The 18579-nt window shown below is 36.9% G+C and overlaps 1 long non-coding RNA gene across 2 annotated transcripts in view; it reads right to left on the bottom strand.

The window, feature by feature from the left end:
* The window catches only part of LOC136866891 (uncharacterized), a 93306-nt gene extending 86510 nt beyond the window's left edge, over positions 1–6796 (bottom strand). The window contains exon 1 of one of the 2 annotated variants that reach the window (XR_011017934.1): positions 6699–6796. This is a non-coding gene — a long non-coding RNA (uncharacterized lncRNA). The remainder of the gene's footprint in view (positions 1–6698) is intronic. The other variant, XR_011017931.1, reaches the window with a different exon arrangement.
* Positions 6797–18579: the final 11783 nt, after the last annotated feature.

Here is an 18579-nt window from a genome sequence, read left to right as displayed (position 1 = left end):
AATTTTACAAACTACATTATTATTATTCAGTGACATTTGTGCTGTTTTTGCAGTAACAAATTCTTGCAAAATAATAAAACCTCATTCCTGAAATTCAGAGAAACCCAAAATACATGTTTTTTTATATATCTTTTGGTTGTTGGAGGTTTCCACTGTCAATTCGTATTTGTCATATACAATGAAGCTAATCAAGTACAACAAAAGACCCTCTGTCGCACAATACTTTAGGATGGATGCATACTTGAGGATAGTCTAAGCAATATTTACATCAAACTACTTTTTTCCAAAATTCATCCTTCACCCTCAGCTATAATACATTGCTGCCTCCTATTCTCACTCTTGCTATTTGGTTGTAATACAATGATCAGTGTCTCTCTCTCTCTCCATTCAAATCTGCTTTTTAAGTATTCTTATGAGCGTATTCCACTTCACCCTGTCAAACGTCAAGTCTATAAAGACTACATATACTTTTCTATTCTCCTCTATGTACCTTTTACCTACAACTCTCAATAAACCTATTGCATTCCTTGTGCCTACACCATGCCAAAAATCGATATTGCTCTTTTCCAATGCAATTCTCCATTCATCTATAAATCCTTTTGTTAATTATGCTTAATAGTATTTTGACTGCATGAGATATTAAGCTTAGTGTCCTGTGTTTCTCATATTTCTTAGTATTTTTTCCATCTTTTCTATTGGTATTATTATAGTTTCAAGAAAGTCTTTTGGCCATTTTTCTTTTGAGTATATTTTCTTGATAAAGTTTTACAAATATTTCCTTTCCCTCCTCTTGCAGGACCTTGAGTAGTTCAACTAGGATTTCATGTACACTAACTGCCTTTCCATTCTTCATTTCCTTAATGGCTGGCTCTATTTCCTCTTCTCTAGTCTACTCAAACCAATCTAATCTTCGTTCTCCAGCATACTACTCTCATCCTGCCTGCTACTCCAATTCTATAACTGTTCTATGTACTCTTTCCATCATTCCCTAAATTCTTCAGTTTCACTTACTACCTCTAATTTCAACCTCTCAGACTCACTCATTCTGCTTCTTTTCTTTTTTTCCTTGAATGTCAGTTCCATAACTTCTTTGTACATCAGGTCAAATTTACCTTCTCTTTCCAGCTGTTCTATTTTGCTATAGGTTTTTCTGACCCATTTTTCTTTGCATGTTCAGACTCTCTTTTTAGTTCATTATTTAATTTTCTGTACATCTTTCTTCATTCCTCAGTGTTAGCATTTTTTTATTTTCTCCTTTCTTCCATTTTGTTCAGCATTTCTTCAGTTACCCAATCCTTTTTTATTTTGCTTCTGCTTTTTGTTTCCAGAATGTTTTTTTGCTGTCTCTCTTAAGTTCATTTCTGACCTCTCCCATTTTTCATTAACACAGTCTGTTATTTTCTCAGTTTGAAATTTTTTTTATCAAACCTCTTCTCCAGCTCTTTGATCCTGTCATCTTCTTTCAAATTTTATAAAGATAACACTGCTTACCTCTTGTATACCCTTACTTTTTTAAACATTCATTACTGTACACAGCTCTGCAACAAGTAGGTTGTGATCAGAACAGATGTCTGCTCCTGGATAACTTCGAGCACTTTTTAAACCATTCCTGTACCTTTACTGAATCTGGATATAGTCTGTTTGGTATCATTCATTATTAATTACAGATAATAATAATAATAATAATAATAATAATAATAATAATAATAATAATAATAATAATAATAATAATAATAATAATAATAATAATAATAATAATAATAATAATGTCTGGAACGACACAACAACAATGTGAACTCCATGTATACTGTATATTGCACCCATAAGACGAATGCCTTGAAAAGGGCACAATATGATCCATAAAAAGAGTCAAAAAATTTAAATATTTGGGGAAATGCATACAAATAGGAGGATTAAACAAGGCGTCTAACATAGAACGAACTGAAAAACTCCAGAAAGCATACAAACTCACATGGTCACATTATAATAAGAAAAGCATATCAAGACAGGCCAAACTTAGACACTACAACACAGTCGTATTACTGGAAGCATTATATGCGTCAGATATGACCACAATTGGAGGCATTTAATATCGACTGCAAACAAAATTTGCACCAATTGTGTTTATTTACACTGAGCATTTCTATGTGTAAGTATTGACTTAGAGACCGGAGATGCAACTTCACTGAAAATAGCAGTAAAATGTTAAATGGTATCTGTTTTTGACAAATGAAATGGCGTATGGCTTTTAGTGTCGGGAGTGTCCAAGGACATGTTCGGTTTGTCAGGTGCAGGTCTTTTGATTTGACTCCCGTAGGCGACCTGCGCGTCATGATGGTGAAATGATAACGAAGATGACACATACACCCAGCCCCGTGCCAGCAAAATTAACCAATGGTGGTTAAAATTCCCGACCCTGCCAGGAATCAAACCCGGGACCCCTGTTACCGAAGGCCAGCACGCTAACCATTTAGACATGGAGCCGGACCGTTTGACAGTTTTCTGAGCATGTGATTTTAATAACATTGTGTTCTGGGACTTGTTTTAGGCAGATTTTTAATACATGATAACAGGAATGAATTTTGTGCCCTTTTATATGACATAAAATTGGCTTTGGTGATGTTTGTATGAATATTTACAATTACAATTTGCACCTCTTTTGCACCTTTTTAACCAAACTTTTGCACCTAAAATTCCTAGCTCTATTAATTATTAATGTTATTAGAATTACTACTACTACTACTACTACTACTACTACTACTACTACTACTACTACTACAAGCATGGGAAGCAATTTCACATTTAGTAGTGCCACAGTATGATCAAACAACATAAATTATTTTGTGTTGTACAGGGAGTAATTCTGAGCAATCCAAATAAATTTGGTTGAGTGATCAACCAGAATATTTCAACTCCTCATTATTTTAATAATTCAGCCAAATATTTGAATCTGATGGTTTTCATAAAATTTCATTATTCCAGAATTTAAAGGCACACTCCTTTTATTTTTAAAGACTGAAATTTATTTATTATGGATTTATTTATTTATTTAACTGATTTATTTATTTATTTAAATTATATAAAATATCCCAGGCAGCTAGTGGCTAAAGCAGGGATTGCCCTTTACAATCATGGCTTAACAGTTTTCAGTTACTATTATTTTTGTTGACAATTTAACAAGTAAAGTTTTACATTTGAGGAGCTTACATGTAAAAGACACCAAGTTCAATTTTTGGTATTTTTTAGCTGTGTATGCCATTATGTGTGTGATGAAGAGCTCTTTGGTTATATTTTAATAGTTACAAGCAAAACCCGCTCTTTTATGCTAAAATCGCATGTAGAAATTTCCAGTTTCAAACAATAACTGCCAAGCCCACTGTCCATGGTAAGCAAGTACCACCAAGTCCACAAAAGCCAATTACTGAAACTGCTCATCCATCTAATGTGACAAAGTTCATGTCTTATTCTGCATAGATTTCACAGTTGTAGGAATATCAGGTCATAAGATAACATACATTCGTTAATTATCAAGAAATATATTAATAACACGTAAGATTGTTCTATTAATATACAGTAATTCCATGGAATCCAGGCAGAGGTCAGAAGTGAAAAACATATCCTAGCAACCAGAAACCTAAGAGAGAAAAGAGAATAATGTACCATATGTATGTTCAGTTTAGCTATGAAATTTCATACCCTACGTTAATATTTGTGGAAATGCTATAAAACAGAACTATCATTCCGACAACAATGTTTGTTATTGTTACAGATATTCTGTGAAGTCATTGCCGGTTTATCCAACTCGTGATCATGCTGAGAAGCCACATCAAGCGCCTGACTATGGAAGATACTAAACTTTTCTGTGAATCGTTTTATTCTAAACCTGAGAAAAAGGTACAGGATAGTTTTATACTAAAGTACATTGAGCCAACAATACTCAAACACTCTAGAAAAGGTGACTGTTCATGACAATCTAAATCAAAAACAAATAAATGCAAAGTGCGAGCCAAGAGTGGATTATGAATTCCTGTGTGTAGACAGACTTTTCTTAGGTATTCTTTGCATTAATATGGATCACGTACAATCAGTGGCCAAAAACTACCAAATGTCTGGTGAGTTATTATAAAACAAAAGAGGCAGGGACTACGTGTTGAAGAAACGAAGGAGAGCTAGTGTTAAGTTGTTTATTGAAACACTAGTAGTGACTGACAGTTATTACTGTAGGCCTAAGACTAGTACTCATCACTACCTCCCAAATGAATTCAACATTAAAAAACTGTGAAGAATGTACAATAACAAGGTACAGTATGTCCTGAGTTAAGAGTAACAGAGTCAGTTTTTAGGAGATATTTCAATAAAAATTAAAATACTGGATTGGGAACACCTGTGACTGACACTTGTTTGAAGTTTGAAGGAGAAAATTGGACATGAAAACGATAATGCTATAAAGATAAAATTGATGACAGAACTCAGAGTGCATCACCTAAGGGTCTCAGCATTCTACGATGCACTCAAAGAAAGTAAACCTGACCTGAAAGTTTTGTCATTTGACTGTCAAAAAGCATGCCAGTGCCAAAAATTCTTGATCAGTCCTGCTATTACAATAGACAGCTGTATATTTATATTTTTACAATAGTAGAGGGCCTTTCCAAATCAAAGCTGAACAAAGAATCTGCATTTACTGTATATACACATGGTCAGAGTGTGACAGGAAGAAGGGTGCAAATGAATTATCCTCTGCAGTGTAACATAGACTTTCCAGTACTGATTTTACATACATAAGATGCATTCAGTTAGCAGCAGAGGGATGTGCAGGGCACAATAAAAACACTATGATGGTGTCAATGAGTTCAAAATGGTTGTTTGAACCTTCCCCCACCAGTATTGAGAGCCTTGAAATTGTTTATCCAGTGACTGAACACTCATTTCTACCAGCAAATCACGTATTTGGTCAGTAGAGAAAGTCATCAGGAAAACTCCCAGCATAATCCATCCTCAAGAGTATCATGAGATTTACTAACAGTTTAGAAATGTTCATATTATCAACAAGGACTTCCATGTCTATGACTTTAAACATTTCAACGAAGAATTTCAGAAACCACCATCTGCATGGCATTTCAAGATCTCTCAAATCAAAAGAATAATATAGAGAAAAACAAGTGGTGGAAGTACAGTTCAGGGTGAAGCTCATTATTGCAGTGATCTATGTGTCACCAAAAGTATTCTCAAGAAGGGAAAGAGATTAGGGAATAGTACTTTAATTATTCTTCCAAATGGTGTTCAAGTGAAAAGAGAAAAACTTGCAGACATAGACAACCTCCTGAAAAACCACTTTGGAATGGAATGGCATGAAATGGAGAGCCTCAAATTCTACAAGGAACTCATCGATACTTCTAATGAAAATCTACTTGAAGTGGAAGATGAGCCTGCCTGTGATGAGAATGAATGTGTGCATGACCTGAGATTTTGAAAACAATATGAATGTTTTTCGATAAAGAATAAAATTCATCACCATCATCACCATTTTCCACCTCCAGTTTCCTGGGTGTGGTGTACAAGTGCTCACCACTTCTTCCTGTCAAAGTATAGTTTCTGTCCTCTGTGTCTTTCCACTTGGCATTCCTCTTGCTGACCTTTGATTTCACTGAGTCTATCTGTCAATTCCTTGTCCTCTCCTCTTTCACTTCTCTGCCAAAGTAATTCCTTGCTGTTCTTATTCTGTCCATCCCCATAACATGTCCAAACCTTTGTAACCTGCATATTCCTAAAAGCTTAGTAACAAGTGTTTTGATGCCATCCTCCTTGTTTGCTTCATTTCTGAAGAATAAAATTGTCACTATCTATTTTTGATGAACTATAAATAATTCAAACTACCATTCTTGAATTTACATTATTTTGTAAACAAACTTTTTATTATTGAAATATTTCATTGTTAATGCCAAATCTTTTGATTGCAGAGACTTAGCTTCCCAATAATCTAAATCACAGAATATTGAATTGATGATTACTATCTTGTTCCAACCAATATACTCCAAGTCCAAAATAAAATTCACATTTATGACAAAAATAATAGTTGTAGGGCCTATGTTTATTTTTCTCTGCTCATATTATTCCCAAACCCCTCACATATCAGTTGTCCAAAATACAGATTATAAGTACAAATTGTAAAGTAGAGGCATGTTTTTCTCAATTTTGAAACTTTTGTAAATCTGGACTTGGCAACTTTTCCATGTAAGCAGCTCATATAACAAGGGAAAATTTAAAGATATTTAAAGTCATGGTATACATAGCAGAGTGACTAACGAACACTTCTGTAATAACCTATCTATACTAATATTATAATATAATATTATAAAGAGTTTCTATGTAGGGGCTAATATCGTGAACAATGCAACCGATCTCAGCAATTCTTTCACCATTAGAAAGTTTATTTTTCCAGTGTCATAGGCTATATAATTATGCTAACTTCATCACCAGAGCAGGTAGTTAAAAAAAAAAAAGAAGATTAAGTTGGAAAAATTGTGCATCAGGAGCCTTTAAAACAGAATATGCTGCCTGAACTGTTAAGTACTATTTAAAAAATGGAGCCTACCCATTTTACTCCGAATTAAATTTTCCACTAACTAGATTTTTCTGCTATCGGTAGATTTCTTATTGTCCTTGCTAGACCTAAACGCAAATGAGATCAAATACTGTACCAGTAAAGCCTAGGTCCTGGTCCATAGTTATCAAAAGAAATGTTGTTCCAGCATATAAGATCCGTCCGACGTACGAACATCTAAGTAAAAGAATGTTCCAGTATGTACCAGCCTCCACGAGTGCGCTAGGCGGAGTCAAGTGACGTCACCTGTCGTTCAAAGCTTACCTCCCCTAGGGATCTTTCTCGAAAATATCTTTCTTTTCGCAAGTTTTCAACGCCTATACCAATTTTAATGGAACAAACGCTAAATTGTAGCGGACGTCATGAAAACTAACCTCTATAAATTCCAAATTAATCCATCCTGCGGTTGCTGAGTTACAATGATTCAAAATCTAACAGAAATTACGCACTCACGGTCACATGACCGAGAGAAACTACCCCTCCCAGCACCAGCTATATATGCCACTGGGTCAAGGCTAACAGGTAGTTGTGTGTTGAGTTGAGTTCAGTTCATTGCAAGCAGTCCAGTCTAGCAGTGCAGTATGTGTATGAGTAAGAGAGAGGGGAGACTGGCCCTCACATAGTATGTTCGTGCAGTCTCGAAGACAGTACTTTTCGTCGTGTTTCGCGGAGACGAAATTACGGGCTAGTAAATCGCCATCGTACTTGAAAAAAAAAAGATGCCGCACCGTAAGTAGTCTATTGTGCCGCGACTATGACATTTCGAAGTATAACACGTACGAAATCAGTGAAGTTCGAAGTTATATATTGGACATTCACAACATGACGTGTGGACTTAATTAATTGCACACAATATTAAATTACCAACAGAAACTGTCGTGTACAGTAAGTTTAACTACTCTAGAACTTATTTTCTAACATAGCACATCCTTAGACTATGTCTTTTTATTTATGTGCCATATTAGGACATGACGTGTTACAGTGATAAACTTAGTGAAAGTTAAGAACTTTTTCTAAAATAATATAGTTCTATCAACATTAGAGAATCAGTGTTATCTGTCAGGACAACGATTCAAAGACTGTGGTTAGAGACGGTCATGAGAAATATTACGTGTTTGTACTGTGACGGACGTTCACAGTGACAGTGCTTTTTTTTCTGCAACAAGGACTGTGATCACTCATTGGACGTCCTAAAATTAACATAGTATCTGTAAATACTACTTGCATGTTCCGTGTGTTAAGATCATTTCCACGAGCAGCAGAAATCTTCAGAAAATTCTACAAGATCCAACTACCTTCAACATCATTTCATCTATGATGTCACGTGGTTTCTCCGTGGAACTTCAAGTTTGAGTCATCATCCGCACCCGCGGAATGTTCCAGATTCTCATCAGTATTCGTAAGCCAAGTTTTTTAATAAGTGAGTAGTCACAAACCGACTTTTCTTTTTTTTTCCTTTCTTACCAATCGTGAACAGTGGTTTACCCAGTGCTGCGTGTGACGATACTTCGTAGTTTTCCACCATTATTCAAAATTCATCTTTTAATGATAAATCTATTTTCAAAATCTATTTCACATAAGAAAGACTCTAGGAGTTTCAAGTGTTCTATGTTTCAAGGCTCACAAACTGAGAAACTCTCAACAGAAGTTCAAATTCTTATTTTCAATTATAAGTGTGTTCATGTCATGTCATAATACTTAGAAAGACTTTAGGTGAAAAACTGACACTTTACGTTTTCGCAAAAGATTATTGGATCTGTGAGATTTATTTATTTTCACAAATTGCATTCAAGAAGATTTACGTTAACCCTTTTGATTTCAACAAATTATTTGCATTCTATATCGATATTGCAGGGTGGTGAATTGATTAACATTATTAATAAATTGTTTGAAAAAGGGTATAACCATCTATTATTCGCCCTGTGAGTCTATCCTGCTCTGTACCGGCTCCAAAAACCAACTTCCACTACCTGAGATCCTTCTCATGCCTTACGCCCCGAACGTTTACTGGTACAGAGAGGATAGAATATATAATAGATGGCACCCAACGTGGGGCTCGATTTGGTGCTGTGCCATAATAATAGATGATACGCCAGTTATAATAGACATCATCGCAATATTCAGGGTTCGATTCAAGTCATAATAAATTGCAATTTAAGTACAGGATTCGACTGCAACTATTACGAATTCGAAGAACTTGTTCGAATATTCTGGAAACATGGATAACTTACTTGCAGCAATCGAAGCTCTCAGGCTTAGCATTAACGATCAGAATGCTAAGATCGATAAGTCTAATACGCAAATGGTCGAGTCCCATAACCAATTGCAAGCACAAAATACTCAATTACAGGCTCAAATGAACACACAAATAACCGCACTACAGTCACAACTACAAGCGCAGTTAACTGAGTCAAATAGCAAAGTCGAAGACTTAACTTCTAAAATTGATAGGACCTTGAACACTAAGTTTGCAGAGGCCGATAAAGTCATTAATAAAAGGCTCACTGAATCCAGTGCCCTTATCGAGCAACGATTCCGTGAAGCTGGAACTCGCCTCGAAAATAAACTTATTGATTCTAGTACACAAGTCGAAGCCACATTGAAAGACATGCGGGATCAGTTTGTTGAAAACTTAGAGTCCTTCAAGGAAGAAATGAAGATAGAGGTCGTCAAGTCTTTAGACAAAGATCTTAGAAATGTTCTTCCTTCTGTTCAAGCATTTTCAACCGAACTCAAAGACTTACGAACTGAATTTCAAGAATCCCATGGTAACATCTCACAAGCTCAAGCAAAGTTAGCTCAGGTGCAGGAAAACCTGCGAGATGCATTAAAGAACGATGTGGGCAAATTACGTAGCGAGATAGGATTAGTTAAGAGCACGAAAGGAGAACTTGACAAGCGTATTACAGGACAGCTAGACAGCACGCATACCCAGATAGTTGCTTTCTGTAAAGACGTACAAGTAATTAAAACTGACTTAAGAAATGAAATAAAAAATTTAGACACCTCAATTCATTCTAAAATTGTAAATTTGTCTGAAGAAATGATTCAAATTAAACTCAAAAGACATACGACTGACGTCACAATTCCTGGTTCTTCGAAGGAAGTACATAGCACAACAACCCTCATTAAAGTACTAGATGACAAACCAGTCAAATTTTCAGGACGTGACGAGTATACTGCTCGGGAATTTTTGTTAAATGACGATTACCTGGAAGAGAATAGGGTAGATGACGATAGAAAACTTAGAGTAGTATCCAAACTTCTAGAAGGACGAGCCTTATCATGGTTCATAGCTTTTACGAGCAACTTTAAAAACTATGACGACTTTAAAAAGGCACTTGTCAAACGCTTTTGAGATTCAGAAAGACAACACCTCGTCAAAATGCAACTCTACTCTAGTAAATACAATACTTCAGTCAATACTTCCCGATATTCCGATTATTGCCTAATGCAGTTAAAGAAGCTACAGTTTTTAGATCCACCTTTGCCAGATATCGAACTCATTCAGATCCTGACACTTCAATATCCGCCTCATGTTCAAGAGATACTAGTCGCTGCCAACATTAAAACATTGGAACATTTCGACGCTACTTTGCGTAGGTTAGATACGGCTAATACCCAATCTAGTCCGAAAACTAACAGGAGTCGAGAAATAAACACGAACTCTGCGGAAATAAAACCGCCGGAGAGAGAGGAACCAAGGACACGTGAAGAAGGCAGATTAAGCCCTACCAACCCAACCAGATTCCGGAATTTTAGACGTCAGAAGGATCAGGATAGACACCCTTACCAACCTAGGAATTTATGGAGACAGCATGAAAGCACTCCTGAAGAAATTCGTGAGTCCAGACGACGAGAACTCGAAAGTAGATGGAAGGATACACGGGAATACATCAGGGAGAGAAATCGTAATCCTGATGAGTTTGGAGCCACATCCCTAGAATACCAACGTCAATACGGGCCAAGAGAACAAGAACCACCTGATCCTGGATCAACAGGCGCTATAAAAAAACGCCGATCCCACAATATGGAGATTGACTACAGAACACGATGAGGACGAGATTTCAAACCATTGTACTGCTGTTATCAATTACTGGCACATTGACGATTCCGAATTACTATTCGAAGACGCACAAACACCAAGGCCAATTATTACACGTTCATTACCTGTCATAACAGTACGCACAGGCAACCTACAGGTAATTACGCTCATCGATTCTGGAGCGCAAGCTTCTTTAATTTCTGATAGGCTTGTAGACTCACTTAAAAATCAGAACAATGTTTTGTTACTGCCTGTAGCTCAGATCAAAGTAAGAGGAATAGTTCCTGATAAAATTGTTATGTATAAATCCCAGGCATTTTTAGAATTTGAAATTAACGGTCAGTCATTCGAACACATATTTTTGGTAGTATCACGTCTTAACTTCAACTTAATACTTGGATCAGATTTTATGATCAAATACAAAGGAACCATTGACTATGATGCCAACCTCGTAAGATTAAAGAATAGTTCCGTAGGACTACAGCTGGCAGGACGAAGTGACCTGGAAGTTCAAGAGAATGGAACCCGTTTCGAAGAAGCCGGTGGTGACATTATTGGCCCGCTGTAAGCGAGGTTGCGCCAGCCGAAGCAGAATGTAGAAAGGGTGACCAAAGCGGGGACGATGCAGAGTCCCTATTCAATGAGAACTCCATTATAGGTCCAGATTATATAATGTCCATAGCCAGTGTGGTTAAAGATCCGGAAATTAAAGTAAAATTGGAGGAGGCCAAAAATGATGTTCTAAAAAAAATTGCATGTGTATTCGATGACAAGCCTGGAGAGATAGCTGGCTACGAATATCATCTTGATGTAAATGATTTGTCCCCTTATCAGAAGAAACCATATCCCGTCCCCGAGAAATATCGAGAAGAAGTTCGTAACTTAATTCATAAAATGACAGATGATGGGATAATTTCGCCTTGCGTAACTAAGTACTTGAATCCATTGGCCATAGTGCGTAAGCCTAACGGCAGTATCAGAATTTGCCTTGATGCGAGGGTCTTAAATGGCCGACTGACATTAGAATACGACCGTCCTCCATTGCTTAAGGATATCATCAGAAGATTCCACGGCATGAATTTCTTTAGTTGCCTTGACGGAACTTCTTCATATTATCACATAAAATTGGATGCTGAAAGTAGGCTTTTCACAGGCTTCTTATTAGAAAATAGGACCTATGTTTTCAACAAAATGCCCTTTGGTATTAAAAACTCGGGAGCTGTTCTGATCAGAGCCTTGGAAAAATACTTATCAGATGATGTAAAGGACATAACTACGATTTATGTTGACGACATTTTGATTGCCTCGAGAACTTTCGAAGAGCACGTGAGAGATGTCAATCTGGTCCTGCAGGAATTGGAGAAGAAGAATTTCAAGATAAATGCCCAGAAAAGTCAACTTTTCCAAACATCAGTATTAATCTTAGGACATGTAATTAGTGGTGATGGAATTCAACCTAACCCTGCCAAGATTAAGAGTATCATTGACTTTCCTAGACCTCAGCGCATTAGAAACGTGAGACAGTTCCTAGGACTTTGTCAGTTCTTTTCTCAACACTGTCCAGATTACACTGAGACGGTAGCTCCTCTTCAGCAACTACTACTTAAGAATAATAGATGGAAGTGGACTGAGGAATGTGAACGAGCTTTCCTTGCCACCAAGGACATGTTGAAGAACTCTGTTAAACTAGTTTATCCAGATTTTTCTCTTCCATTCTTCATAGAGTGTGATGCCAGCTCTGTAGGAATAGGCGCAGTGCTGTATCAAATGAAACCTGAAGATCCCGATCACAGACTTTACATCTCGTTTCTAAGTAGAAAATACGACCTCACGAAAAGTCTTATACCATAACTGAACTCGAAGCTCTGGCTGTTGTTTTTTCTCTCCAGTATTGGAAGAAAATCATCTACGGCTATCCCATTACGATTTACACAGACCATAAAGCTCTGACATTCATACTGTCATCTGACATGACGAATGAGAGAGTTTCCCGATGGGCTCTTTTTATTCAACAGTTTGACCTCACAGTAATACATAGGCCTGGTCGGAAGAATGCCTTAGCAGATGCCCTCAGCCGCAACCCTGCTGAAGTTATTGAAGTTCACGAGGTTAACATCATGACAGATGATGACGAAGAATGTCTTCGCAAACTGCGGTACCTTGCCCAGATGCAACGAAGAGATGCCAATTGTAGGGAATTAATTCGATTTTTATCAGGTTCAATTCTCGCCGATGATGACGAATTCACAAGTCTCCAACGACTTTCTTCAAACTTCTATTTACGGGATGGGATTCTTATGAAGTACGTAGACTTAGCTAAGACGCAATGCAGGATTTATGCACCTGTCAAAATCAGGAAGGCTATCATATGGCATTGCCACTCAATCTCAGGTCATGCTGGTACGGATAAAGTTCTCAACCTTATTAAGGAAAGGTTTACATGGGAATATCTTAGGCGAGACACTAGGAGAATTTTGCGGTCCTGTGATTTATGTCAGCGGATCAAGTCGAATAATTATCTCCTCAAGGAATTTCCTAAACCACTGATCCCGGAAAAGCCCGCAGAAATAATGGCAATCGATCTATACGGCCCTTTGCCAAAGGCGACCAGGGGGAACAGACATGTCATTGTAGTTGTGGATGTCTTTTCCAAATATACTATGCTGTTGCCTATCCAGAAAGCTAACGCCGGTAGCATCTTAAGGAGGCTGAAAAAGAACATCATCCCTGAGATGGGAAAGCCTGAATACTTACTGACGGATCACGGAACGCAATTCACTTCCGTAGAATTCCAACAGGCTTTAGAAGAACTCAACATTCATCATATCATGAATTCTATTAGGCATCCGGAAGCTAACCCTGCTGAAAGAATAATGAGAGAACTCGCCAAATTCTGTCGAATTTATTGTAGCGAACATCACTGGAAGTGGATCGAGGTCTTGCCAGTAATGCAAAAAATTATAAATTCTATTGTGCATGAATCTACTAATGACATTCCTCTCAGCCTACATCATGGGTCAAAACCAGAGCGACCTTGGGACAGAATTTTACCAGCTCTACCAAATGCTATTGTGCCGCAGCAAGTTAAGATCAATGATGCGCTGACCAGGTTAAGACATGCAGCCGTCCTCAGAGAACGACGCCAGCGTAATAGGAAGTTCAGAAGACCATTGAATCCTGCAGACCTTATTTTAACACGGAGACCAGCTACTTCCAACCCTGAGAGAAGGATTTACGCTAAGTTCTGTCCACTATTCGTAGGTCCTTACCGTGTCCGCACTGTATTGAGAAACGGGGCTTATGAAATTGTAAAATTGGATGGCACTTTTGAGGGTATTTATAACTCGGCCAACATAAAACAATATGTACCACAGGAAGAGTAAAGCCTGGAAAAGAAAATCCTGCGTATTTTCTTTTCGTCCAACCAAGGGGAAGATGTACCAGTAAAGCCTAGGTCCTGGTCCCTAGTTATCAAAAGAAATGTTGTTCCAGCATATAAGATCCGTCCGACGTACGAACATCTAAGTAAAAGAATGTTCCAGTGTGTACCAGCCTCCACGAGTGCGCTAGGCGGAGTCAAGTGACGTCACCTGTCGTTCAAAGCTTACCTCCCCTAGGGATATTTCAACGCCTGTACCAATTTTAATGGAACAAACGCTAAATTGTAGCGGACGTCATGAAAACTAACCTCTATAAATTCCAAATTAATCCATCCTACGGTTGCTGAGTTACAATGATTCAAAATCTAACAGAAATTACGCACTCACGGTCACATGACCGAGAGAAACTACCCCTCCCAGCGCCAGCTATATATGCCACTGGGTCAAGGCTAACAGGTAGTTGTGTGTTGAGTTGAGTTCAGTTCATTGCAAGCAGTCCAGTCTAGCAGTGCTGTATGTGTATGAATAAGAGAGAGGGGAGACTGGCCCTCACATAGTATGTTCGTGCAGTCTCGAAGACAGTACTTTTCGTCGTGTTTCGCGGAGACGAAATTACGGGCTAGTAAATCGCCATCGTACTTGAAAAAAAATATGCCGCACCGTAAGTAGTTTATTGTGCCGCGACTATGACATTTCGAAGTATAACACGTACGAAATCAGTGAAGTTCGAAGTTATATATTGACAATTCACAACATGACGTCTGGACTTAATTAATTGCACACAATATTAAATTACCAACAGAAACTGTCGTGTACAGTAAGTTTAACTACTCTAGAACTTATTTTCTAACATAGCACATCCTTGGACTATGTCTTTTTTATTTATGTGCCATATTAGGACATGACGTGTTACAGTGATAAACTTAGTGAAAGTTAAGAACTTTTTCTAAAATAATATAGTTCTATCAACATTAGAGAATCAGTGTTATCTGTCAGGACAACGATTCAAAGACTGTGGTTAGAGACGGTCATGAGAAATATTACGTGTTTGCACTGTGTTGGACGTTCTCAGTGACAGTTTAAAATAGTGTTTTTTTTTTTGCAACAAGGACTGTGATCACTTATTGGACGTTCTAAAATTAACATAGTATCTGTAAATACTACTTGCATGTTCCGTGTGTTAAGATCATTTCCACGAGCAGCAGAAATCTTCAGAAAATTCTACAAGATCCAACTACCTTCAACATCATTTCATCTATGACGTCGACGTGGTTTCTCCGTGGAACTTCAAGTTTGAGTCATCATCCGCACCCGCGGAATGTTCCAGATTCTCATCAGTATTCGTAAGCCAAGTTTTTTAATAAGTGAGTAGTCACAAACTGACTTTCTTTTTTTTTCCTTTCTTACCAATCGTGAACAGTGGTTTACCCAGTGCTGCGTGTGACGATACTTCGAAGTTTTCCACCATTATTCAAAATTCATCTTTTAATGATAAATCTATTTTCAAAATCTATTTCACATAAGAAAGACTCTAGGAGTTTCAAGTCTTCTATGTTTCAAGGCTCACAAACTGAGAAACCCTCAACAGAAGTTCAAATTCTTATTTTCAATTATAAGTGTGTTCATGTCATGTCATAATACTTAGAAAGACTTTAGGTGAAAAACTGACACTTTATGTTTTCGCAAAAGACTATTGGATCTGTGAGATTTATTTATTTTCACAAATTGCATTCAAGAAGATTTACGTTAACCCTTTTGATTTCAACAAATTATTTGCATTTGCACCAACCCGCGTCCAGGTGGGATACACGAGTTTCCAGACTAGCTCTTAATAATAATTTCATCTGCCAAATATTCCTGGGTTGTGAGTTCCGCGTGAGAAAGAACACCGATGGCCTACGGAAATCCCAACCTACGTAGATGAACGTCTTCAACACGCTATGAGTCGGTTACCGTATATGTATAATTCCGCATTTTATCGTAAAATTCAGATTATCGTGGCTTGTCAAGAATTCAGTACATGTCATCATCATAATCGCAATCAAATTAGTCATTACAAGCTTATATCTAGTACTTATTCTAAGTAGACATTGAAAGAATTTAATGTTTTCACTACTCAGTTTTTATTCATAAATTGGTCTAAGTATGAGTTGAAATAAACGCAGATTATCTTGAAAAATCATTTATACATTATGGCTGGTTTCCTACGCAATCAGCATCTAAATAATATAATGATGTTGCCTTGAAGAAAATAGGTTTAGGAAAACCTTTAATAAATAAATGAAATAAGGCCTCATTCATCTGAATCATAGTCCTGGCCTGTCAAAGAATTGTATTATAATTAAGTAGTATCCAAGGGATTCAAATGAAAAGAAAAGTAAATAAATTATATAATCAAGTAAAATTATTCGACATAATTGTGAAAGTTGGATAATTGTAATAATTGTAATTATTATAATGATTGTAATGATTGGATGCATCCAAAAGATTTAAGTAAAATAAGCTATATCCCTACTATATACAATGTTTAAGTTAAAGTTCAATTGAAAATGAGAAAAACGCAAAGAAAATGGTCAATAATTAATCAATCAATTAATTAATTAATTAATTAAGATTTGGAATCTTTCAATATTAAGCTAAGTTGCTTCTCAGAATTACCAAAATTCAATCGTCTGAACCTAAATTCACATGCAATTACAGAAATGCATATCACTCGGCTGTAACGCTTCACATCAATGTTCGCGCACAGTAGAAAAATCGTGTGAAAAGATTAATGTCTGACCATTAGGGATTTTCTCTATTTGAGGTTCCAAATTATTCAACGTTTCATATTTCATCATAGTTGGCCTCCATATAAGCAAATCTAAGTCCACTTTAAGTCGTAAGCATTCTCAAATTAATTCCATCGTAAGGCTTATATGGCTAAATCATTCAATTATTATTTTAATTCATGGTCAAAATTTAGTTAAAGTGCGTATATGACTTAACATAACATTACCAAGTGTATTCAATTAATATTCCAACGAATAATACCATGGGTGGAAAAATTGACACATAGGAAGACTCTATCTCCATCTAAAATCCACATATGAAAGACTAAGTTACCAGTGATGTCTTATACTGCTCCCATAAAATCATAAGTTGAATTGCCGTAAGTGAGAATACATGAAAACAATCGTAGATATGTCAGTGAAGGCCTAAATATTGACGTAAGTGGCCACTCGGCTCTTCTGATGATCCTACTTACTTAATTAATTCTATAGTGATGGCATTAAGATCGTATCCTAATCTGTATCATATATATATTAGGGAATAAAATAGCAATCAGAAACAGTACGTTTCAATACCTATACCTTAGCATGTACAACCTACACATACTACCATCTCTCGAAGAAATACTATGACCAACTTCCTAAATATCAATAACTATCACCATCAAAATATACTAGCAACTCATATGCTAATTACATTCACCATTTAACACTACCATTATCGCGTAGCATTTATAATCGAAGCACTCGTTTCATCAAAAATGCGCAACATATGTGCCATAACCTACACACATATAAATCATTATCATTACTGTCATAGTATCAAAGATCAGCACATCGTAACCTTAAAATTGTGCCACTATATTTAATTGTAACACTCCCTAAATACGATCTTTACGCACGTTATTTGTTAAAGCCATCACACATATAAATATTAGCTTCCTCTTAATACTCTAACACTTCACTGACAACGAATTATGAAAAATATCAATCACTTCTCCAGTATCATATTGACAAACTTACGAACGGCATTCACTGGTATTTTAACGTCTATGTCTGGAATTTACGGTAACTTTGGATGAATACCTATTTCCCTGTAAGCACACTCATATATTAACTACGCACACACAATGTCATAATGCACATTATATATTAACCAAAAGAATAAGGTTTTCTACTTACGATACGACTCAAATGGGGACTTATCTTTGCTTATTGGATTTTGACTTCCATCTCGCTGTTGATCGTCATGGGATGGTAGGCCTCGCTCCATGGTTCGGCTTAAATGATAGGGTTCATCTCGTCATCACAGCTGACTACTTTCCTCCTGGATCATCCATCTCGTCAAGCGTCACCATAGCCAGAGTAGTCTTTGCCTCAGCTTCTTAGAACATCATGGTGGTCTTCATTGCGTCAAGGACAGAATAACACAAGGCATTAGTTGATTTGTACATGCTGTAATCTGCTTAGTAGTACTAATGCGAAAAATATATTTGTTTTCTGGTCCGTCTAATTTGCCTATAAGACTCTAAATATCGTCTTATTTCAAACTGCCTTGCTCGCCGAAACGTTGTGAAATTTACGTGCTTTTAGAATTGCACTCTATTTTCCGTTTAATTCAGCTCTCTTGACGTTGTGCAGTATCGGGCAAATAAAATGTTCCGAGCCCAACCGTGACGTAGTACAGCTCCAACTTGACGTTTCTTATCAGCTGGTCTTTAATCTCACGTATATGTCAATCACAGCTGATGTTTTGCGGGTTATCGTAGATTTGATCTTATC

The sequence above is a fragment of the Anabrus simplex genome, chromosome 1 (assembly GCF_040414725.1).
Source record: "Anabrus simplex isolate iqAnaSimp1 chromosome 1, ASM4041472v1, whole genome shotgun sequence".
Classification (NCBI taxonomy): Eukaryota; Metazoa; Arthropoda; class Insecta; order Orthoptera; family Tettigoniidae; genus Anabrus; species Anabrus simplex.
Note: the sequence above shows the minus strand (reverse complement) of the source record. Positions and strands in the feature narration are given on the sequence as shown.